Source organism: Heterocephalus glaber, unplaced genomic scaffold (assembly GCF_053883595.1).
Source record: "Heterocephalus glaber isolate CG9 unplaced genomic scaffold, H.glaber_assembly_v1.0 deba00001058, whole genome shotgun sequence".
Lineage (NCBI taxonomy): Eukaryota > Metazoa > Chordata > Mammalia > Rodentia > Bathyergidae > Heterocephalus > Heterocephalus glaber.
The window spans coordinates 2,117,814-2,145,217 of NW_028258184.1; positions in this window are offsets into that span (position 1 = coordinate 2,117,814).

Here is a 27,404-nt window from a genome sequence, read left to right on the forward strand (position 1 = left end):
TTATCCAAAAAAGGAAAGAAAAGGCCCAAATCCATGCAATTAGAAATGAAAATGGTGAAATTACAACAGACTCAGCAGAAATCCAGAGGATCATCAATACCTACTTTGAGAACCTATACGCCAAAAAGATGGAAATCCAGAAGAAATGTACAGATTTGTAGATGCATATGAATTATCAAAGTTGAATGAAGAAGACTTAAAATTTCTAAACAATCCAATATCTATCAATGAAATTGAAAATGTAATTAAAAACTTATCAACTAAAAGAAGTCCAGGTCCTGATGGCTTCACTGCTGAATTCTACAAGACATTTAGAGAGAAACTACTGCCACTACTGTTTCAACTCTTCAATGAAATTGAAAGGGAAGCAATACTCCCAAATTCATTCCTGGAAGCAAGCATCACCTTGATCCCCAAAGCAGAGAAAGACCCAACTGAAAAAGAGAACTATAGGCCAATCTCACTAATGAACATAGATGCAAAAATCCTCAATAAGATACTGGCGAATAGAATGCAGAAGATCATCAAGAAGATCATGCACCCTGAAAAAGTGGGATTCATCCCAGGGATCAGGGATGGTTCAACATATGTAAATCAATCAATGTAATACACTGTATCAATAGAGCCAAGGACAAAAACCATACAATCATCTCAATACATGCAGAAAAATCATTTGACAAAATCCAACATCCATTCATGATAGAAAATTGGAACAGACAGTTTCTATCTCAACCTGATAAAAGCTATCAATGAAAACCAATAGCAAATATCATGCTAAATGGTGAAAAACTGAAATCCTTCACACTAAAATCAGGAACAAGTCAAGGATATCCACTATCACCACTCCTGTTCAATATAGTTCTGGAAATATTAGCCAAAGCAATTAGACAAGAGAAAGAAATAAAAGGAATAAAGATAGGAAATGAAGAATTCAAATTGTCATTATTTGCAGATGACATGATACTCTATATAGAAGACCCCAAGAACTCCACCAAAAGTCTTCTAAACTTAATAAGCAAATGCAGTAGAGTACCTGAATAAAAGGTCAACACACAAAAATCAATAGCTTTCTTCTACATGAACAACAGACTCACTGAAAGAGGAACTGGAGAAACAATTCCCTTCACAACAGCATCCAAAAACCTGGAATACCTAGGAATCAACCTAACAAAATGAATCAAAGACCTCTACTCTGAAATCTATAGCACTCTGAGAAAAGAGATCAAAGAGAATATCAGAAAATGGAAAGACATTCCTTGCTCCTGGGTAGGAAGAACCAATATAGTGAAAATGGCTGTACTTTCAAAACTGCTATATAGATTCAGTGCAATCCCAATTGAAATTCCAGCAGCATACTTCACAGACCTTGAGAAAACAATCCAAAAATTCATTTGGAACAAGAAGAGACCTAGAGTAGCAAGAGCAATTTTATGCAACAAAGACAAGATAGGGGGTATCACAATCCCCAACTTGAAAATATACTACAAAGGTACTGTAATAAAAACAGCATGGTTATGGCAAAGAAACAGACCTCAGGACCAGTGGAACAGATTACAAGATGCATAAACAACTCCAGACACACTCAGCCACCTGATCTTTGACAAAGGAGCCAAACACCCTCACTGGAGGAAAGGTAGCCTGTTTAATAAATGGTGCTGGAGAAATTGGGTTTCAACTTGCCAAAGATTAAAACTAGACCTATATCTCTCATCATGCACTAAGCTAAAATTGAAATGGATTAAAGATCTAAATATTAAAATAGAAACTCTGAACCAGTTGGAACAGAGGTTAGGTAGAACCCTTGAAGACATCAGTGTAGGAAAAGATTTTATGAACAAAACCTCAGTTGCCCATGAACTAGCACAAACAATCAACAAATGGGATCTCTTCTCATTAAAAAGCTTCTGCACAGCAAGAGAAACCACCAGCAGTGAGAACAGACAACCCACAATGTGGGAAAAATTCTTCACCTGCTCTTCCTCAGACAAAGGTCTACTATCTCGAATCTATAAAGAACTTAAAAAGATCAGACCTCCCAAATTTAAAGACCCAATCCAAAAATGGGCATCTGAAATGAACAGACATTTCTCACACAAAGAAGTAGAAATAGCAAATAAATACATGAAAAAATGTACAACATCACTGGTCATTCGAGAGATGCACATGAAAACAATGCTGAGATTCCACTTCACTCAAGAAAGAATGGCTGCTATCATGAAATCAACCAATAACAAATGCTGGCGGGGCTGTGGGGAAAGAGGAACCCTGCTCCACTGCTGGTGGGAGTGTAGACTTGTGCAAGCACTGTGGAAATCAGTATGGAGATACCTCAAAGAACTAGGACTGGAAGTCCCATTTGACCCCACTATTCCACTGCTGAGGATCTTCCCCAAAGAATTAAAAGAATCATACCACAGTGATATATGTGCGCCCATGTTCATAGCAGCACAGTTTGTAACAGCTAAAGCTTGGAAACAGCCCAAATGCCCATCAACTGGAGACTGGATAAAGAAAATGTGGATTTTTAAATAAAATGGAGTACTACTCAACCATAAAAAATGAGAAATTGGAGACATTTATAGCTAAGTAGATGCACATTGAGGCAATACTCTTAAGTGAAATAAATAGGACACACATGTGTAAATATCAAATAGTTTCTCTGGTGTGAGAAACTGAAAGTGTAAATAAGGACTAAATGCATAATAGGTAATGTGAAATAGAAAGAAAAGGGGCAAAGGGGAAGGAAGTGGGAGGGCTAGGGGAAAGGATAGAAGGGAATGGGATTAATATGAGAAAATGGAAAAATAGGAACAAAATCTTTGTAAATAGGGAGGAATGGAGGGGTTGAAGGGAGGGCTGGCAAGGGTGAAAAATAAGAACCAAGACAGACTATGTAAAGGTGCAAATTTCCAATGATGAATGTCATTATATTGTATACCTAAAATGAACCAATGATTAGAATGAATAATCGGTAATGTAAAATAGGAAGAAAAGGTCCAAAGGGGTAGGGGTAGTGGGAGGGGCAGGGGAAAGGAAAGAAGGGAAAGGGAAAATGCTGAGAAATGGAAAAAATGGAAATAAAGTCTTTGTAAGTAGGGAAGGGTGAAGGGCATGAACGGAGGGCTAGGAATGGGGAAAAAATAAGAACCAAGATGCATTATGTAAAGGTACAATTCCCAATGAGAAATGTAATTGTGTTGTATACCTATAATGTACCAATAAACAAATTTAATACAAAAAAAAAAAAACAGCCAGGTGTAGTGGTGCACATCTGTACTGCCAGCACTCTGGAAACTGAGGCAGGAGGAGACCACAAGTTCAAGGCCAGCCTGAACAACATTGAGAGACCATGTCTCAAAAAAAAAAAAAAAAGAGATTAAAAATACAGTATCATTGACATTAGTACCAAATAAAAGAGAAATACTTAGAAATATGAAAAGATAAATGCAATATCTCCATAAGGCCAATAATCAAACTCTGATGAAAGATAGCAAAGAATGTCTAAATAAATGAAAAAATAAAAAGAGAAGTTTTTGTGTTCATGAATATGAAGGCTAAATATTTTTAACATGTTAAACCTCCCCTAAGCCCCAAATCAAGCAAATAAATTATATTTATTTTGTTAAAATGATCCCAAGTTAAAATGTTCAAAACCTTTGAAAACCCAAAAACTAGAATAGTCAATAGTATACTGGAAAAGAAGAAGAAAATTTGAAGACTGATATCACACAACTTTGAAATTTAGTACAAAACTAGTATAATCAGGAGACTGTGAAACTGGTGAAAAAAATAAATAGTTCAATGAATGGAACAGTGTCCAAAAGTAGTCTCAGGCATAGTCCACTGATCTTTGACAAAGAAGCAAGGGAAATTTAGTGATGGAAAGATGCTCCTTTCAGACAATGAAGAAAAACTGTTTATTCACATACAAAAACAAATAAACTAACAAAGAAAAAACCAAAGCAAATCCAGACATTGGCCTTACACACTCACAAAAATTAACTTAAAATAGACTGTGGACCCAACTATAAGTGGCTAAAAGATAGAAGTTCTAGAAGACAAAAAAAGAGAATCTATGAGAAACTGAATTTAGTCATGAGCTCTGGAACAACAGCATTATTGATAAGGAGAAAATTGTTAAGTTGGATTTCATTAAAATTTAAAACTACTCTGAGAAAGACAATGTTAAGAGAACAAAAAGAGAAGACACAGACAGGGAGAAAATATTTTCAAAACATATCTGATAAAGAATTAACATTTAAAATATATAAAGAACTTGAAATTCAACAATAAAAAATAACATTTAAAAGTAGGTAAAATGCCTGAACAAACATTTCACCAAAAAACATAAATATGAAAGAGTTGGTTTTTTGAAAGAATAAATAAAATCAATAAACCTTTAGCCAACCTTATCAAAAAAAGGAAAGAAAAGGCTCAAATCCATGTAATTAAGAATGAAAAAGGTGAAGCCACAACAGATCCAGCAGAAATCCAGAGGATCATCAATACCTACTTTGAGAACCTGTACTCTAATAAAAGGGAAAACACAGAAGAAATGGACAGATTCCTAGATACATATGAATTGCCAAAGTTAAATGAAGAAGATATAGAAATTCTAAACACCCTGAAACAATGAGTGAAATTGAAAATGTAATAAAAAACTTACCAACAAAGAAAAGCCCAGGTCCTGATGGGCTCACTGGTGAATTCTACAAGATGTTTAAAGAGGAACTATCACCATTACTCTTTAAACTCATCAAGGAAATTGAAAGGGAAGCAAGGCTTCCAAATTCATTCCTGGAAGCAAGTGTTACTTTGATTCCAAAACCAGGGAAAGACCCAACCCAAAAAGAGAACTACAGGCCAATCTCCCTAATGAACATAGATGAAAAAATCCTCAACAAGATACTGGCAAACAGAATACAGAGGGTCATCAAGAAGATCATACATCCTAACCAAGTCGGATTTATCCCAGGGATGCAAGGATGGATCAACATTCGTAAATCAATAAATATAATACACTATATTAACAGAGTCAAGGACAAAAACCATATGATCCTCTCAATAGATGCAGAAAAAGCATTTGACAAAATCCAACACCCATTCATGACAAAAACCCTACAGAAAATTGGAATAGAAGGTCTTTATCTTAACCTGATTAAGGCTATCTATGAAAAACCAACAGCCAACATCCTACTAAATGGTCAAAATCTGAAAAATTTCACACTAAAATCAGGAACAAGACAAGGATCTCCACTATCACCACTCCTGTTCAATATTGTTCTGGAAACATTAGCCATAGCAATTAGACAAGAGAAAGAAATAAAAGGAACAAAGACAGGAAAGGAAGAAGTGAAACTGTCATTATTTGCTGATGATATGATACTTTACATAGAAGACACAAAAAACTCAGTCAAAAGTCTTCTAGACCTAATTTACAGATTCAGTAGAGTAGCTGGATATAAGGTCAATACTCAAAAAACAATAGCTTTCTTATACACAAGTATCAGACCCATTGAGAGAGAAATTCAGGAAATAATTCCTTTTACAATAGCATCTAAAAAATGAAATATCTAGGAATCAATCTAATAAAGGAAGAAAAACACCTCTACACTGAAAACTACAGCACCCTGAAAAAGGAGATCGAGGAGGATATAAGAAAATGGAAAGACATCCCTTGTTCCTGGGTAGGAAGAATCAATATAGTGAAAAGGGCCATACTTCCAAAACCACTATATAGATTTAATGCAATACCAATTGAAATTCCAACAATATACTTCACAGAGCTAGAGAAAACAATCCAAAAAATTCATTTGGAACCAGAAGAGACCTAGAATAGCAAAAGCAATTCTAGGCAACAGAGACATGGCTGGGGGTATCACAATCCCCAACTTGAAACTGTACTACAAAGCTACTGTGATAAAAACAGCATGGTACTGGCAAAGAAACAGACCTGAGGACCAGTGGAACAGATTAGAAGTTGCAGAAAGAACTCCAGACATACTCAGCCACCTCATCTTTGACAAAGGCGCCAACTACCCTCATTGGAGAAAAGATAGCCTGTTCAATAAATGGTGTTGAAAAAACTGGATTTCAACCTGCCAAAGATTAAAACTAGACCCATACCTATCACTGTGCACTTAACTAAGATCAAAGTGGATTAAAGATCTAAATATCAAGACAGAAACAGTAAACTTGCTGGAAGATAAGTTAGGTAGAACTCTCAATGACATTGGCATAGGAAAAGACGTTATGAACAAATCTTCAGTAGCGTGGGAGCTAGCCCAAAGAATCAACAACTGGGATCTCATCTTATTAAAAAGCACCTGCACTACAAGAGAAACTACCAACAGAGCTAAGAGACAACCTACAATATGGGAAGAAAGTTTTAGCAGGTGCACCTCAGACAAGGTTCTACTATCTAGAGTATATAAAGAATTGAAAAAAATCAGACCTCCCAAATTCAAAGACCCAATTCAAAAATGGGCATCCGAAATGAACAGACATTTCTCAGACAAAGAAGTAAAAACAGCAAATAAATATAAGAAAAAATGTTCAAAATCACTGGTCATTCGAGAGATGCAGATGAAAGCAACACTGAGATTCCACCTCACCCCACAAAGAATGGCTGCTATCAAGAAATCAACCAATACTAAATGCTGGCAGGGGTGTGGAGAGAAAGGAACCCTTCTCCACTGTTGGTGGGAGTGCAGACTGGTGCAACCAACCACTGTGGAAATCAGTATAGAGATACCTCAAAGAACTAGGACTAGAGGTCCCATTTGACCCAGCTATTCTCCTACTGGGTATCTTCCCCAAAGAATTAAAAGAATCATACCACAGCAATATGTGTGCACCTATGTTTATAGTGGCACACTTTGTAATAGTTAAAGTTTGGAAACAGCCCAAGTGCCCATCAACTGGAAACTGGATAAAGAAGATGTGATTTTTTAATAAAATGGAGTACTACTCATCCATAAAGAATGAGAAACTAGAGTCATTTATAGCCAAATGGATGCATATTGAGGCCATACTCTTAAGTGAAATAAATAGGACACATGTGTAAATACCGAATAATATCTCTAGTGTGAGAAACTGAAAGTGTAAATAAGGATGAAAATGATTAAAATGAATAATTGATAATTTGAAATAGGAAAAGGTCCAAAGGGGTAGGGGTGGCAGAAGGGGAAGGGGAAAGGGAAGAAGGGAAAGGAAAAATTTTGAGAAAGAAAAAAAATGGAAACAAAGTCTATGTAAATAGGGAAGGGTGGTGAGGGTGAAGGGCGCATAGATAATGAGGGAAAAAATAAGAACTAAGATACATCATGTTCAGGTACAAACACCCAATGATACATGTAAATGTATCATATACCTAAAATGTACCAATTAATATAAAAAAGCATACATAACTGATAAGCAAATAAGCATGAAATGTTCAATATTTCATGTGATTAAAATGCAAATCAGACAATGAGATAGCATTATACTCCTATCATTATAGCTAAAAATCCCAAAATCTGACAATATCCCCAATTATGAGAAATACATAGAGGAACAAAAATTTATTAATAGAAGAAATATGCAATTATAAGCAACTTTGAAAGAAAACTTGTAAGAACAAGCTAAACATAGCCTAGCTATATAATCAAGCAATTGCACTCCTAGGTGTTGGCCCAAATGAGTTGAAAACCTTGTCTACACTAAAAAGCAGCACATGGGTTTTTATAGAAGCTTGATTCATATTTGCCAAAATGAAGCAAACATAATCCTTTCAAAAAAAGTGAGTGGATAAACAAATCATGGTACACACAGACGATGGAATATTATTCAGCAATTTTAACAGCTGAGCTATCAAGCCATAAAAATATGGAAAAAACTTAACTGTCTTTTGCTGAGTTTTAAAAATCTGAAAAAAAAATCTGAAAAGGCTACATAATTCCACCAAACAGCCTTCCAGAAAAGGCAAAATTATAGCAAAAGTAAAAATAATCATTGGTTGCCAGTGTTTAGATGGGAAAAGAAGAAAGAACAGTAATTGATGGAAAAATGGAATTTTTAGGGCAGTGAAACTACAAGATACTGTAATGGGTGTGAGACACTATGTATTTTTCAAAATCTATAAAACTACAACAAATAGAGTGAACCGTAATATAAATGAGAGACTTCAGTTAATATAATGTGTCAGTACTGGTTCATTAGGTAATTTTAAGAAATATATTGCACTGGGGCCGGGGATTTAGCTCAGTGGTTGACTCCTGCCTTGAAGCGCAATGTCCAAGTTCGATCCCCCGTACCAAAAAAAAAAAAAAACACAAACAGATATATATATATTTATTGATACAATACAATTGGAGATGGAGAACTTGTAAGCAGGATAGAAATGGTCTATATAGGAACTCATGACCTAATCTATTGTCTGTAAACCAAAAACTGTTGACTAAAGACATTAATGTAGTAAAAATGAATACTCAGTCCACCAAAAACTTAACTTTTGAACCAACATGTGGTTCTCAATTTACCAATGGTTCATATTCAAAAATATATGCATTATGCAAGTGAAATATTTGCATAATTTTCCTTTGTAAACAATATAACAAATAATAATTTGTGATTAGCCTAACAAAATCTAGTCTGTGTTATGTCAAAATAAATTTTATTTTAAAAGTTATTATTTGAACAGTAAAACAAAATATATTACAAGCCTAACTATAGTCATTTTCATTTATCCTAAAGTATCTTAGCTAATGGCTTACAAGATTAGAGACTTTCTGAAGTCAGTTCTCAGCTGCACTTGGTGCACTGTCTAGTCTGACACCAGGAAAGAGAGATGTAAGATCTTAGGGGTCCTACTGTGGCTATTGCTCTAAGCCAAGCTGAGCTAGATCTGCTGACTCTCTACACATTGAGGTGATTCTGTCTCCTCCAAGTTTCTGGGAGGTTCTAGGGAATAATGTAACACGTGAGAGGAAACAATGGTTTACTTCCAACCACAAGGTTTTCATCTCTCCATTGTAGTTGATGAGCTTCCCAGATTTGTAGTCCTCGAGGCATCTAAGGTTGACTTCTAGTGCAACAGGACAAATAGGGTCCTATTGGGTAACTTCTCCTTAATCCATGAGGAGAGAAGATTTGCAGGGTTTTCGTCATTCCTTAAAGTCCAGTTACCATTCTTGTAAAGAATAATGATGGTAATAGAGGGAGAATACTCTTACAACTTCCCCCCTCACCTGTTCCAACTTACTCTGTCCTTGCATGTCACAAGTCCTTACAACTTCTAGAAGGGAGAAAGGCTGAAGTCAATGTACCTGTCACCCTCAACTTTTATGTGATTGCAATAAAGGGGAAAATTCAAAATAACCACATTTTTCTTTCCTTAGATATTTTTAGACCTCAGCCCTAAACATTTAATTTTTGTTTTATACCTCAAAAGGCAAAGAACAGGTAAAATATTCACTATTCCTATCCTCAGAGTAATAACAATAGAGTTTATGATGATTAAATCCAGAAGATTATGGGTTTTTTTCCATTTCTTTGAAGAGAATAAATGTTTTCAGAATCCAATTAAGTTAAACTACAAAAGCACATCATGTACCATATTTGAATAAAATACTTTGAAATAATTAGTTGATACAGAAAAGTATGAATTACATATTTAGAAAAGTAATATAAAAGATATGCAAATAAGTTTAGGTTTTGAAATTCATTTTCAATAAATTATACAAGATTTTTTTCAAGCTTAATTTTCATGGAATTATTTAGAAGAAACAAGGACAGTAAAATGAGTGACAGATGTTGTATAGAAGAACTGGATCTCACAGAGACTGGGATATGAATCACGAAGTCACAAGATTATTATGGGGACAAGAATTGGGGTGTGAAGGTGTACAGTTTTAGGCTTACATACTTCCTTTGGTGGGTTTATCTAATTCTGTTTCCATTGCCATTACTTCTGCCAGTGGTGAACTGCATCTCCTTCCCCATCTTGCTGGAATATAAAACATTTCACAATGTAATAGCACAACGGTCCTCCAGTGATGTCCACATTTCATCTCAAGGTGGTGCATTTACTACATGGCAAAGGGGAATTCAGGTTGCAGATGAAATTAGAATTTCTAATTAGCTGTCCTCCATATGGGAGACTGTCTTAGATTATTCAGTCAGGTCCTATGTAATCAAGTTATCTAATATGGAAGAAAGAGGTGGAAAAGTCAATGTCAAACTCTTTTGAGATGGCCACAAACTAAAGAATGTAGAATGTGGAAAGGTCAAGGAAAATGATTGTCCCTCCAATCTCCAGAAGGAATTCAGCACTACTGGTACCTTAATTTTAACCAGTGAAGTCCATTTCAGAATTATGACCTCCAGAATTATAAGGCAATAAATTTATATTTCTATGTCATTAAATTTGTGGTAATTTATTACAGCACAATAGGAAACTATTTTTATTTACCTTTTATTTCTGAAGTAAATACACTTTAAGACATTTTTATGTGCATAAAATCTAGAATTACACTCTTTTTATTCTACTGTTTCTCACCTCCATTTTTCACTTAAACCTCCATGAAGGAAAATCAATATTCTCATAAGGAATTCATGATGCATATTTAGCTACAGAAAGTACTAATACCCAGTAATGTCTTTGTTCATGAATGTTTCTGTTCACAAACAATTTGGTTTGCAAACAGAAGTATTTGGCAAAATTTTGCTTCCATTCACAAAATCCATAGCAGGTGACAAACATGACCATGGCCATCATCCCCAGAATGGTGCAACAAATTAAGTTTGTGAACTGAGGCACCACTGTATTTTTTATCATCTACCTCTTAGAGGAAAACTTAATTCTGTTATTTGTCATGGCAGTTTTTTCACAGGTGCTAGAATGAAGAAATTAAAGAAAAGGGGTTACATTGTGTTGCAATGAGTGCAGGCATACACTGAGATTCATGAGATGATATCCTAATTCACAGGCATTAACTAGCTGTCTTAGTTTCTGGAGATACCACAGTTGATTACCATGTACTTGGTGGGTTAAAACATAAATATTTTTTCTTTACAATCCAGGAGAATAAAATTTCAAAATCAAAATGTTAAGAGAGCTGCATTCCCTTTGAAGGCACTAACAGTGAATCTTTCCTCGCAGGATAGCTCCTTGGTTTGGGGCTGCATAATTCCAATCTTTGCTTTTGGTTTCATATGGATGTCTATTTTGTGTGTCCTTCCCCATCTCTTATAGAATCACTTGTCATTCCATTTAAAGACTATGATAATCCAAGACACTCTCAGTTTGAGATCCTTATTTAAATTGCATATGCAAACAATCTTCTGAATAAGATCACATGAAAAGGTTCTGGGTGGACATATCTTTAGGGGCACTGCCATTCAATCTGTGACATTGCTTTGTGTCTCTTAAATCAGGAGAGAGAGAGACAGAGGGAAAGAGAATATTAGATGACCACATTAAAATAGTTTTATTTTTATAGATCTTTGCTTTTAAAAATTATTAAACCTAGGAAATCAACATTATGATAATACTAAAACTGGATAAACATAATAGAAGAAAAAAGTTTGAACATAGGTAGAAATTTGTTTAATAAACTATTAGAAAGAAGTCAGATCTGGCAGTATGTAGAAAGTAGTTTTATTATAGGGATGGTAGTGTTGGTTCAGCATTGGAAGATCCACCCCCAAAAGTCATCATTTTAACAGAGGAAAGGAAAAAGCCATATGATCCTGTCAGTAGTTGGAGAAAAAGTATTGAACTAAATTCTACAGCTGTTCACTGTAAAAGCTATCAGGAGACTAGAAGTAGAACAGAACCTTCTCAACAGATCAAAGACATGTACTCCCTACTTTCAGCAGAAACACCTTATATGAATGGAGAAGATAAAGTGCTCTCTCCCTAAGGTGGAGAACAAGGGCAGATATGCCTACTCTTCATCTAGAGTAACTACCACTAGTGAGGATTTGGAGAAGTGGTATCTCTTATGGGCTGTTAAAGGGATTGTAAATTCATAAAGCAGATGGGGAAAATAGTTTATTTACTAAAGGTTCAGATGCACATAGTCTGTAAGATGTATTTTAGGAATATGTTACAGTTTAGATCTGGGACATTCTCCTAAAATCTCATGTGTCTAGAGATTGGGCTTTTGAATGGTTGTTGGATCATGTGACCACTACATCCATCATGGATGGACCCACTAATGAGTTCAGCAGTTGAGTGTGCTGTTAGGAGTGCGGTCTCTTAGGGGCAGGTTGCTGGGTGTGTGGCTTAGAAGGATGCATCTCCCTCCCAGGCTCTCCCTTCCCTCTCTGCTTCCTGACCACCATGAGGTGAGCAGTTTTCCTCTGCTAAGCCCTTCTACCTTGCTATGTGAGCTGGAGCCAGCTGAGTATGCATAAACTGTAAGCCTAGGTAAACCTCAGTATTGTGGCTCAGTAATGATGAAAGTAGTTAAGACAATGTATAATCAAGAAAAACTCTCATACATAGAGCAGGAAATATGCACAAGAACAATCCACTTGGCCATCATCATTAGATGGACAGCAGAAAAAAATTTAAAAATACACCTACACATGTATATGAAAAATTTATGAATGTCATAAACATTATATGCAGGGAAAATGCACACATAATATATGGTGCATATGTATAAAGTTTGAAAATAGAAAAAGTTAAACCATATCTTTAGGGATCGAGGTGGCAGAACTATAAAGAAAAGTAACAAAGTTATTACCAAAAGCTCCACTGGTCCCAGCCCAGAGGTAGGGGCTTCTGAGCCACCATTCCACTGCTCCCAGCACAGAGGAGGTGAGCTGTGCAGGTGCCAATAGCACCCCCCCACACCGCATTGAAATGAGAAGGCACATAAACGAGTCTCAAAACCAAAATTCCAGATCACCTACAGCAAGCTGAAAGGAAAATGAGATGGAACACTCTGATACTCAACCACCTGGACTCTCTGAAATGGCAACAAAAGAGGATCTGAAAAAAATGAAATCAGAAATAATTTCTCAGATAACAGCAGAGATTGTGCTCATAGTGCAAGACATGATTAATAAATCTAGAGAGGAGCTGAGGAACATGATGAAATCCCAACATAGGAAACAAATGGAATCCATAAAACAGATGCAAACAGATTTCCAGGAGATCAAAACTCCATTGAAAGTGTACACAGCAGAATGAGCCAGTGTGAGGACAGAATTTCAGATACAGAAGATAAGATTGCAATTAGTGACCAGGAAAAGAAAAATTGCTTCAAAATTATAAGGGAACATGAGAAATCAATCCAGCAGCTGCTAAATGATGCAAAGAAGAATAACATAAGACTGATTGGAGTCAATGAAGAAACAGGAGAGAGTACAGATGACATAAAAAAACTCTTCACAGAAGTAATGCAGAAAACTTCCCAAGCAGGGGAAAAGAACTTGACATACACATAAGTGAGACATATAGGACTCCAGCTAATCTTAATCAAAAAAATCTACACATAGGCATATAATAGTTAGGATTCCAGAAATCCAACAGAAGAACAAAGTTCTACAAGCAGTTAGAGAAAAGAAAGAAATCACATACAAAGAAAAACCAATCAGAATCACAGCAGACTTCTCAACACAAACCCTCATGGCAAGAAGAGCTTGGAGTGATGTATTCCAAGCCCTAAAGGAAAAGAGCCTCCAACCAAGATTGATGCACCCTACAAAACTATCTTTCAAAATGGATGGAGAAATAAGATACTTTCATGACAAAGAGCACCTTAGGAACTTCATGAATACCAAACCAGCACGCCAAAAATTTTAGACAATATCCTAGGAACAGACATTGAGGATCACAACCCCAGGAAGTGCAGCAGAATGAACCCATCAGGCTCAAAAAGAAATTAAATGTAAAGGGGGAGAATCCAACAAAAAGAAAAAGTCATGACAATGATAACATGTATCAGTTACAACCATTAATGTTAATGGTCTCAATTCACCTATCAAAAGAAATAGACTGGCAGAATAGGTCAAGAAGCAAAATCCAACAATATGCTGCATACAAGAAACACACTTAATTCAAAAGGAAATTCATAGACTGAAAGTTAAAGGGTGGAAAACAATACTCCATGCGACAGGAACCTGAAAAAGGGCAGGAGTAGATATCCTCTTGGCAGATCAAGTAGATTTCAAACCAACACTGATTAAGAGAGACAAAGAACACTACATCCTTGTAAAGGGAACAATCCAAGAGGAAGATATGACAACCATAAATATCTATGCACCAAACACTAGTGTGCCCAACTATATAAAACAAATATTAATAGACAAGAAAAATCATATATGGACAAATACAATTGTAGTAGGGGACCTCAATACCCCACTGTCACAAACAGATCAACTAGACAAAAAATAAGTAATGAAATACTAGAACTCAATCGAACTCTTGAACAAATGAACTTAACAGATGTTTACAGAGTCTTCCACCCCACAAAATCAGAATACACATTCTTTTCAGCTGCACACAGATCATTTTCCAAAATAGACCACATACTTGCTCATAGAATACGTTTAAATAAAAGCAAAGGAATTGAAGTTATCCCCTGTATATTATCAGACCATAGTGCGATGAAATTGGAGATCAATCACTAAAAAACTGCAAGAATTTCATAAACACATAGAAATTGAAAAACACACTTCTGAATAACCAATGGGTCACAGAGGAAATTAAAGAAGAAATCAGACAGTTCCTTCAATTAAATGACAATGACAATGCAACATATCAGAATCTATGCTACACAATGAAAGCAGTCTTACTAGGGAAATTCATAGCAGTGAATACACATATTAGGAAAACAGAGCTAGCCCAAATAAACAACCTGATGCTGAACCTCAAGATTCTAGAAAAAGAAGAGCAGAACAAACCCAGAGCTCATACAAGGGAGAAAATTATGAAGATCAGAGTAGAAATCAATTCAATGGAGACTAAGAGAACAATACAAAAAATTAATGAAGCCAAAAGTTGGTTCTTTGAAAGAATAAACACAATTGACAAACTCTTAGCCAACCTTATCAGAAAAAGGAAAGAAAAGGCCCAAATCCATGCAATTAGGAATGAAAAAGGAGAAATTACAGCAGACTCAGCAGAAATCCAGAGGATCATCAATACCTACTTTGAGAACCTATATGCCAATAAGATGGAAAACACAGAAGAAATGGACAGATTCCTAGATATATATGAATTACCAAAGTTGAAAGACCTAAAAACCCTAATTGACCCAATATCAATCAATGAAATTGAAAACATAATTAAATTACCAACTAAGAAAAGCCCAGGTCCTGATGGCTTCACTGCTGAATTCTACAAGACATTTAGAGAGGCACTACTGCCACTACTGTTTAGACTCTTCAACGAAATTGAAAGGGAAGCAATACTCCCAAATTCATTCCTGGAAGCAAGCATCACCTTGATCCACAAAGCAGAGAAAGACCCAACTGAAAAAGAGAACTATAGGCCAATCTCACTAATGAACATAGATGCAAAAATCCTCAATAAGATACTGGCAAATGGAATGCAGAAGATCATCAAGAATATCATACACCCTGACCAAGTGGGATTCAAACCAGGGATGCAGGGATGGCTCAACATACACAAATCAATAAATGTAATGCACTATATCAATAGAGCCAAAGACAAAAACCATATGATTGTCTCCATAGACACAGAAAAAGCATTTGACAAAATCCAACATGCATTTATGAAAAAAACCCTACAAAAAAATTGGAATAGTTGGTCTCTACCTCAAACTGATAAAAACCATCTATGAAAAAACAACAGACAGTATCATACTAAATGGTCAAAAATGGAAATCCTTCACACTAAAATCAGGAACAAGACAAGGATGTCCACTATCACCACTCCTGTTCAATATAGTTTTGGAAACATTAGCCACAGCAATTGAACAAGAGAAAGAAACAATAGGAATAAAGATAGGAAGTGAAGAAGTCAAATTGTCATTATTTGCAGATGACATGATACTCTATATAGAAGACTCCAAGAACTCCACCAAAAGTCTTCTAGACTTAATAACCAAATTCAGTCAAGTAGCTGGATACAAGGTCAACACACAAAAATCAATAGCTTTCCTCCACATGAACAACAGACTCACTGAGAGAGAAATAGGGCAAATAATTCCTTTCACAATAGCATCCAAAAACCTGAAATACCTAGGAATCAACCTAATGAAAGAAATCAAAGACCTCTTCTCTGAAAACTATGGCACTCTGAAAAGAGAGATTGAAGAGGATATCAAAAAATGGAAAGACATCCTTGCTCCTGGGTAGGAAGGATCAACATAGTGAAAATGGTCATACTTCCAAAACTGCTATGTAGATTCAATGCAATCCCAATTGAAATCCCAGCAGCATGCTTCATAGACCTTGAGAAAACAATCCAAAAATTCATTTGGAATGAGAAGAGACCCAGAATAGCAAAAGCAATTCTAGGTAACAGAGACATGGCAGGGGGTATCACAATCCCCAACTTGCAACTATACCATAAAGCTACTGTGATAAAAACAGCATAATGCTGGCAAAGAAACAGACCCAAGGACCAGTGGAACAGATTAGAAGATGCAGAAACAATTCCAGTCACACTCAGCCATCTCATCTTCGATAAAGGAGCCAAACACCCTCACTGGCAGAAAGATAGCCTCTTTAATAAATGGTGCTGGAAAAATTGGGGTTCAACTTGCCAAAGATTAAAACTAAACCTATATCACTTGCCATGCACTAAACTAAAATCAAAATGGATTAAAGATCTAAATATTAAAACAGAAAGGCTGAGCCAGCTGGAACAGAGGTTAGGTATTACTCTTGAAGACATTTGCATAGGAAAAGATTTTGTGAACAAAACCTCAGTTGCCTGTGAACTAACACAATCAACGTGTGGGATCTCTTCTTATTAAAAAGCTTCTGCACAGCAAGAAAAACCACCAGCAGTGTGAAGAGACAACCCACAATGTGGGAAAAAATCTTCACCTGCTCTTCCTCAGACAAAGGTCTACTATCTCGTATTTATAAAGAACTTAAAAAGATCAGACCTCCCAAATTTAAAGACCCAATCCAAAAATGGGCATCTGAAATGAACAGACATTTCTCACACAAAGAAGTAGAAATAGCAAATAAATACATGAAAAAATGTACAACATCACTGGTCATTCGAGAGATGCAAATGAAAACAACGCTGAGATTCCACTTCACTCCAGAAAGAATGGCTGCTATCATGAAATCAACAAATAACAAATGCTGGTGGGGCTGTGGGGAAAGAGGAACCCTGCTCCACTACTGGTGGGAGTGTAGACTGGTGCAACCACTGTGGTAATCAGTATGGAGATAACACAAAGAACTAGGACTGGAAGTCCCATTTGACCCAGCTATTCCCCTGCTGGGTATCTTCCCCAAAGAATTAAAAGAATCATACCACAGTGATATATGTGCACCCATGTTCATAGCAGCACAGTTTGTAATAGCTAAAACTTGGAAACAGCCCAAATGCCCATCAACTGGAGACTGAATAAAGAAAATGTGGGTTTTTAAAAAATAAAATGGAGTACTACTCAGCCATAAAAAATGATAAATTAGAGACATTTATTACTAAATGGATGCACATTGAGGTGATACTCCTAAGTGAAATAAGTAGGACACACACGTATAAATACCGAATGGTTTCTCTAGTGTGACAAACTGAAAGTGTAAATAAGGACTAAAAGGTATATTAGATAATGTGAAATAGGAAGAAAAGGGGCAAAGGGGTAGTGGGAGGAGTAGGGGAAGGAAAGAAGGGAATGGAATTAATATGAGAAAATGTAAAAATGGAAACAAAGTCTTTGCAAATAGAGATGGATGGAGGGGTGGAAGGGAGAGCAGGGGAAGGGGGAAAAATAAGAACCAAGAGAGATTATGTAAAGGTGCAAATTTCCAATGATGAATGTCGTCATATTGTATACCTAAAATGTACCAATGATTAAAATGAATAATTGATAATGTGAAATAGGAAGAAAAGGTCCAAAGGGGTAGGGGAAGTGGGAGGAATAAGGGAAAGGAAAGAAGGGAAAGGAAAAATGATGAGAAATGGAAAAAATGGAAACAAAGTCTTTGTAAATAATGAAGGGTGGAAAAGGTTAAGGGAGGGCAGGGAATGGGAAAAAATAAGAACCCAGATGCATCATGTAAAGGTACAAGATCCCAATGAGAAATGTAAATGTATTACATACCTAAAATGTACCAATAAAAGAGTTTTTTAAAAAGTTATTAGCAAAATCTTCTAACATTGAATAATTTAAGAAAGAAAATGTGAAGGTAGTGGTACCTGGGAGCTTCTGGGGTGCAGGCCCTGTCTTCCTGACTTGGTTGGAGGTAACAGGGATGTTTTAAATAAGTATTGTTTAGTCTTTGGGGTAGGCTTAAGTTTACAATGAAACAGCAGATGAAGTTAGCAGGAGAGGAGAAAGTACTCTTCTTTGATCACTCTTGAATGTGATAGGCAGGAGAGAAAGGACAGCAAATGCAGAAGGTGCACAGGTGGAAGAAGCTGGTTTTGCATAAGATTAGAGAATCTATGCTGTTTGTGGTGTGTCACTAGGAAAGAGGAAAGGAGGTAGGAAGAATAATGCTTTGATTTCAGTTTAAAAGTCTTATTCATCTCCCTATGATCCTCCCATAGTCCAAATGCAAAAGAATAATGTGGTGTCAGAGACGCTCGGAAACTAGCAGAGTAGTTTGCTGTGGCATCAAATGAACGGCTGAACCAAGGAAAGACCATGTGTTTCCCGTTCTTTCCTGTTACCCAGAAATGTGCCCAGCCCTCTGACTTCAGGCTCTGATCTAGCACATACTGAAATGATGCCAAGTTAAGGAATAAAGTTGGCATGGAATATGGGGTAGGATTTGGGAGAATCATGTTTGCAGTGCTTTTGCTGTGAATGCAAGGATGAAATGGAGAAGAGAAAATAAAATCCCTACAATAGGAGCAACAGAAGGAAAAAAAAACAAAAAAGGAGTTCTTTTAACCATATGGAAAGAAGTGAAGACTATCAAATAAAAATTTTAAAAAGGCTCCTGTACTTTCTATTCTTATAAAATTGAAATATACTGCAGTCATTAGCCTGTCAGTAAGCAATAATGAAGTTAGGAAATTTTAATGCAATATATTAGCTCAATTGAAAGCAGAAGTGTCAATTTGACTTTGATGAATATTGAAGAGATATTCATCTTCAATGGCAGATTAATGTAAATTTGGTTTTTAACTCAATATACAAATTCAACCTTTATCAAATTGGGCCAGCATATTTAATTCTCTTCTGCCAAACTGAGTATCATGTTGTCTGAAGTGACTGGAAGAAGAAGCAGCAAGCAGCTTTTCCACCTGACAGAGAATTATTTTGATAATATATATTTTTACTGAAATCTGTGATCTATTATTATTTTTCTTTTTGAAAAATTATTTCCATAGTCTTTGCTAACATGCAAACTCCTTAATGGAGAGTCAATTAATGAAGTATTGGTTTTCTGTTCTACATTTGTTTGTTCAATAAACACGCCTTGAGCATTATGTGCAGGAGCTTGTCAAGGTGCTAGAGATTCAGTGAAAAATAAAACATTGTCATGTGTGTGTGCTGGCTGGCAGTAAAGGGAAGGATGTTAGCTAAAAATGTGCTCATGCTTTCAATTTAATATGATAAATATAATGTTGAAAACAAATATCGGGCCCCAAAAGCATAAATTAAGGGCACCTCACCTAGTCTTGGAGAGTGAATGTGAAGTGACTCAGGAGTGTTTTCATAAGTGTGATTTGATTCTTAAGGGTAGAATGAATGGTAGGGATTAGATTTCATGACAGGGTTGGGCAGAAGAACTTTTGAGTAAAATGGGAGCATTGAAACACCAAAGAGAGAAAGCAAAATACACTAATTGTTCCGCAGGGCTAAATATTGAGAGGGAAAAAAGGGTAAATGGAAATATAGATTTCAGTGGGCTTTCATCTTGAAGGACTTCACACACAAGGCTAACCATATTAGTTTTTACACTGCGGCCAGAAAAGATGTTTTAAGCAGAGATTTGACAGGGGCAGATGTTACAAATGTCATTTTGAGAGCTGTGTGGACGACAGACAGATAGGAAATGTTTACGGAAAAGAAAACCAAGAGGGAAGCTTTGGACCAATCCAAGAGAGAGATGGTAAAAATCTGAACAAAAATGGAAAAGATGGAGTTGGAATAACTGAGTCAGGAGTCTCTCACCACCTAGTAACAGGGACCCCAACCCATACGCTGCAAATGAAAAGTCCAACAGTAAGGGTCAACTGGTAAGGGGCCTGAGTGACACTCTTCTGCAATGCCTGGTTCCATGTCTCAGCTGTGCTTCCCACAATTAGCTCTATTTTTAGACAGTTTTTTTCTCTTTTGGTAGGAAGGTAGCAAGAATATTTCAAGCCTATAATAATAATTGCAAGCCCAGATGAAAGAAGAGTTTGTCTGTAATAAATTTCACACAACACACATACACACACACACACACACACACACACACAACTTGAGACTTTCTCTGATCAAACCAGAAAAAAATCATGTGTGCAACCATGATCAAATCAATGAATGAAATGAATGAAAGACTGCACACAATGAATGAAAGAAATAGTCATGGGTGGAGGGCTGTTTTCTTGCAAGAAAGAAAAAATGTAGAGAGACTAAGCGAAGCAGTACGGAAGAGTGAAGAGTTCAGTTCTGCTTCCCCAAATAAGACACTCTAAGAAACATTTTAGAAAACTTTACATATAGTAATACAGTAAACAGAACAGGCTAAGAGCCTTTTCTAAAATTCAAAACCAACCAAAACAAAAAACAAAAACCTACCACGAAACAAATCATTATTGTTGCCATTAATAGTTTGGGGGGGGGGTTGGGGGGGGTCCTGGCAGAAAAAAAATGAAAATTTAAAGATTTAAAATAAGAGTATAAATCCTAGAGGAGATCTGGATTGGAGATGATTGGGATATTAACAAAATAAAAATGGTAAGTAAGTATATTTGATCACCAAGAGAAGTGTGAAGGATGAGAAACACAATAAACTAGAGACAAATTATTGTTTTCTAATTATTATTATACATCACTCTAGTCCCTTTCTTCCTCATTCACTATTTTATTTTCCTACAACCCTGTGAGCTCCGTTTGAAATAGAAATACTCAAAGTCCCAAGACACTTAACATACTGCCCAGGTTCTGCAGTGTGTAATATGAGGTCCAATATTCAAATGTAAGATATTGAAGGCCATGATACTATTAATTTCCTCATCGAACACTGCCTGTGCAGAGAAATTCGCATCTGCATTCTTGATCCAATATTTTTTTTGGATACTTATAAAAATGCTAGTAGCAAGCCCTTGTTCTTCCTTCTTACAACTTCTTTTCTGGCTACTTGGTAAAGACTTGGCCATCCGATAATGCACATCAATAATTCAGTCTAATTTGCTGTTCTCCAAATCCTTGGTTTAGTTCCCACTCCTTCACATGTCCCCCTTTTTTTTTTCCTTGGCTCATTGTCAGTAAGAATAGGAATGCTTAAATTATTATTGAGAAAGCTTCGGTCTCAGTCCTTCCTATTTGTCCCAGCATGTTAAGAACAGAATCACCAATTCAAACTAAGAACAAAAGACTTGGACACATTAGCACAGCAATCCAAGCTGCTGTCAGGGTTTTTGATGGCCCGATTTCACATTTTGTTCAATAAAATGCAAGTGATCCACTGGTCTCACTTTTTCTAACATTGGTAGAGGGTGGCAGTGTGAGTTAGGTAGATATAGAACACTTCCCTTAACAAAATCATGACTTACTATATGTAAAGTAATATAATAGTGAGATAGTAATAAGGTACAGGCTCAGAACCCCAGAACTGTGAAAAACAACTTTGTGAATTCTGTTATTTTTTCCCAGTTTACTAACAGAAGTGCTGCTATCTCATACAAAGCTTTGAAAAAGTCTCTCAATTCTTTGGCTCTCAAGATAGACTACAGTTACAAATTAGATGAGTTTTTCTAGATAGTACATGCTTATTTAGGGTTTGTGGCATAATAGAAAAAAGTGAACTGTATATGATAGTTAATTTACATGTTTATTCCATTAAAAATAGTAAATTGCACAGGAAATATTGATTGGGCTTGCATCTACTGAAATCGAACTGATTTGGGCTAATTTTTACTCTAGCAACTATTTTATTTTCTTTAGGGGTTAAGCATTTGTTTTCCTTCAGATGTCCACACTCACACTCCCAAAAGCCATTCTTTTGTTTGTCTACAGTTATGTTTATGTGGAATCATGTACTATGTAGACTACCCTGGCACACCCTCGCACCCTCAGCTGGTGTTGCTCCAATGCTGCTGGAATGTTCTCTCCTTCCTCTCTGTATGTTCTACCTTTTTTCCTATAAGAAATTTACTAGCTTGAGGAAAAATGGATCCCAGAGCTCTTATTTCTTTTGACTTTGTTTTGTTCCATATCACACACTTCTCAAAAATTAACACAACTCACCTCTTAGGACTTTTTCCGGCTGTCACTTCAGCATGTCTTAATAAGTCAAAATTTACAAAAGGCCATAACAGCGAAATAGTAGTTTTGTAAAGAAAAACATTAATTTTCATTCCATAATCAGAAAAATTTCACTGCATTCGATCCACAGTAATGAACTCTGGAACTACATTCTCTTTAGTGATGTAAAATAATGCAAAAGACAGGAGGCTCCCTGATGATATGCTTACTTTTTAGGACTTTTTACTAAATAATACAAAATTCCTGCAAACGTGTCGAAATACTACATCATTTCTCTGCTTCATTTCCTTCACAGATAACAAAATAACCTCGAAACTTTTCTGACTGTTGACTATATTCTCATTTAAATTGTACCTTAGGGCCGTTTTTCTTGCACAGCATTGGTCCTTCATGCTTTGCACAAATTACTTTTGTCAGATGTGTTTGGAAACTGTGGTACACATGAATATTCACAGCGTACTTTAGTATTCTAAAATTTCTAAGCACATGAATCACAACTTAAACCAATATCACCACTTGGGTAATCTTTCAGATAAAAATTCTCAAATTCAAAAGCATCTGCAACAAATTCATGCTATCAATGTCAATCTTAGGAAATAGATTCAACCTCTGTCCAATAAGCTAAGGGAAGTTCCTTGACACCCTCTAAATCTCACTGTGGTAGGTAGAATTCTGAAAGGTCCCCAATACCCAGACCCCTTTTAAAATCTCTTTCCCATACTGTGAGAGAGACTTACGAATATAATGGGAGAGGACCCCCATCAGTAGACTATGTTATATGACGCATTTGACTTTAAGTAAGAGAAAGTATTCTTGGGTCAAATATAAGCAAGCGAATGCTTCAAGGAGATGGATTCTCCCTGTCAAGAGTATAGAAGGAGTCCACAGAAAGCAAATCCTGTGATGTGTTCTCTGAAGACAAATGTGGACAATTGGCAACCACTGTAAGCACACCCTACTTCCAGGCAGCAGTCTCCTCTGATAGGTAGGTAGCAAGAAAGCAAGAAGACAGTATCCTCAGTTTTGCAGCTGTAAGGAATATTGCTCTACCAAAACCATAATGAGTTTTCAGGTTGGTTTTTTACCTAGAGCCTGCAGATGAAAACTCATGAGAAATCCCAATTTAAACCTCATGATACATCAATGAAGACTCCAGGCACATTGCACTGGATTTCTGTCCCACAGAACTGTGACCAAATAAATGGATATTCCTCTAAATTGATAGATTTATAAGAACATCCTCAAAGTGCACATCACCAACTCCCACTGATTCTACTTAGCATTTATTAAAGCCTGGCTCTTTCTATCCTACCATCTGCAGCATCTTCATCAGACTCACCAGTGGCTCTCCCCTGGACTACTTGTGAGCTACACACGTGCCCTCTGAACTGTCCCTTCCTTACCCGGAAACTAGTTCTGTTGTTATCACCAATCATCTGTCCGAAAACGTACAATGGTTTCTCATTTCTCTACCAATATTTTTCTCAAATCTTAACTCAAACACTGCTTCCCTTTCTACCCCGATCCTTTGTCACTTTGTCTCTACATGGAGATCACACTGGTAATTTTTAATCCCAGAACCATGAACTCCTGTTCCCTTCCATGAAAAACTTAGGCTCCCTCTCTGAGACCCCCATTTCCCTGAGCCAGTACTTACTTATTAACCATCAGGGACACAGTAGACAATGAGGTCCTCTGGGGGAGTTTCTTTACCCCACAAGTCATTCTAGTCCCACTTTTATATGCATACCACCCCTCTTCTTCCCTATAATATTGAAATACAATTGTTTACATGTAAGGGTTTTGGGGGATTTTTTTTGGTACCAGGGATCAAACTCGGGACCTTACGCTTGCGAGGCAGGTCGTGGAACCACTGAGCTAAATCCCTGGCCCTACATGTAAATTTTTTAAAAGTAACTCTAAGTGTAATGTGTCAGCTGAGCCATGGAAAACAATAACTTTTGATATTTTTAAAGGACATAAAATGGACAAGTAGGATCTCCAGAGTAATACAATGGCCTCTTTTCTGTTTATTTGACTTTTTGGCCCATGCAAAAATTGAAGTTTGTCCTCCTTCTCTAAGTGGTTTAATGTCTCCCTGAGGAGTGCTACTCTTATGAAGGAAATATGATGGACAACAGGCATAAATGAGACTGTTCTCAGCTATAAACCTATGACCAAACTACAACCAACTTTATATTTTGATCCCATCTAAAATTTACTATCTTTTGTGAGAATGAAACACATCCACATGTATTTTGAGTATCAATTATTCACAATAATTCTAACCATCCTATTTTATGTACTCTACAAAGAGTATTTTGTGTAGTTCCTTCCCCTTGAACAGGTTGAAAGCATTTCATTTTTTCACTTTAATAGTCTAGAAAAACTTGATTTCTCTTTGAATGGTGGTTAAATTATTCACAGCCACTTAATTATATATTTTCTAACAAAAAATGTAGTATTAATCATTTCCTAACCTCCTGTTAAATCAGACAAAATTTTGTGGACCTTTATATTCATCAATTCATTCTTACCTGTAAGCACTTAGACACACTGCTTCTGTCCTGAAGCCCAGGAATTTACTCATTGTTATGTTTTTTAATTTTTGACTTAATATCATGGATCTATTAGTAAGTTAACTGTAGATTTTACGGTTTGTTCTGTTAATTGCTGTTGCCACTGGTCACCATAATTTCATGACTATCACATCATTCTCAGTCCTGAAATAATTTTTTATTTTAGCGATGGTTGTGTTTATGTAATTCTTTCAAGTGAGACCTGCGGGTGGTGGGCTTTGGAAGTATCTGTTTTCCCTTTCACTTGCAGGCCAGTAGGACTACATTTCCATGTATATTTTACTTGGTTCTTTTTGTGAAGGATTATTAGCCATGCCTTTTGTTAAACCTCAAGTGAGAAGTTACAGAAATAATACAATTTTGATCTTTATAAGAATTTTTTAATAATAGGGCATCATTTTTAAGTAAATAGTACTGCTAAATGTTTCTAGAGTTCCAGGGTATTTTGATAAAACCTCAGTATTGCATTAGAAAATGATAAGGCCACAAAATAAATCAGTCCTTATCATCGAATATCTTTAAAAATGTTCTTTTAACTACTACATTTAATAGAAGAACAGAAACTTATTTTTAATGGAAGAACATCTTAATTATTATCTGCAAGATTTTTATAAAGAGATAAACATGAGAACATCCTCTTCAACAAATTGACAGTTTCCATACTCAGAATACTTTAGCAGCGATAGCCATAGTTAAATTATGTCAAACACAAAATTAGCCTAATCACATATTTTCATTCATTTATGAATTTCCCCTCTGAAGTGGGATGAACAGAATTAAATCTCTAATGGGAAGGGTAAGCCATAAAAGAATTTACACATAAGAACTCCAATTTTGTTAAACTGCCAAGTACAGACTAGCAATAAATTTTACTGAAGAAATGGTGATAAAAAAGCCATTTGCCTTATCATAACACATTATGAGTTTATTAATCAATATCTTACTACCAAATATGATTTAATATGTCTTCTTCTGCACATGTTCTTTGAGGACTTAGATCCTAACTTTGTTCTAATATGGGATACATATTAAAAAGCAGCACATTCTATACAAGCTAAATATAATGAGATTAGAAAAATATTTGAAATAATTATAGCAATGGAATTTTCTATATCTATATATCACTGTGTGACAAGCATTAGCTTAGGATCCTTCTTATGTATTATTGCAATTAATATCACAAGAAGGTACTATTCGTTACTGTATTTTTAAAGACAGAAACTACAGTTTTGAGACTCAGTAATTGTGACACTTAATCTTGATTGTCAACCTTATTGGTTTGGAAAATGCCCAGAAGATTAATTTCTGCCACCTCTCACATTCCCACACTGAGGACCAAGCTTTCTACCCATAAACTCTTGACAGATAGACTCAAGCCATATCCCAACCACCGGCGTCTGGAAGTGAATTTTGTGGAGATTAATATTTGAGCCCTACACAACGCTACTATGCTTCTGTGAAAAGAGTTAAGAGATCTAATGGGATTAACCAATGCTTATATTTTTACATTTTATGGAGATCTTTTAGACGATGGATTCTGAAGACAACCCACTAACTTCACCTCCCAGCTTCGCCACTTCCGTCTATAAGACTTGATTACTTAACTTTCTGACAGTCAATTTCTTCATCTGGTAAGTGAAAATAATCATAGCATTTGGCTTAGAGTTGGTTTACTTTACACTGGGTAACATCTGCAAAGGTTAGAAAAGTGACTAATTCGCACAAGTGGCCAGTGTTAACTGAACTGAATTATTTCACAAATATTCTCCATCTCCCATAAGTTCACACCTTTGGTTTCAAGCTTTAGGTATACAGGGTCCTTCTTATAAGAAAATATATGTAATTAATTAATATTTCAATCACCTTCAAAGTCTCTGAGTTTTTAATTTAGGCTTTTCTTCTCTTTTTGTCTTTTTCTCTTTGCTTTCTTCCTGCCTTTTTATCTTTCTTCTTCCTTTCATTTCCCCAAGTTAGATGCCTCTTTTCTCTCTCCATCCCCACTCACAACTGTTCTTTATGATATCAACTCTGGAATATTTTGAAGAAAGTATGGAAACATTTGGCTCTGTTTTGTGATTCTGTTATAAGCCAAAGCTAGAAGCATGAGTAGTACTGCAGCATCTCAAAATTAAATAAATATACATTATACACACCGAGTGGGCTAAATTCATTATTCCTTTTAGAATGGAACTTGTCCACTGGAAACTTGGAAGCAGAGTAAAGCAAAGCCAATAATAGCCCGGGTTTTGAA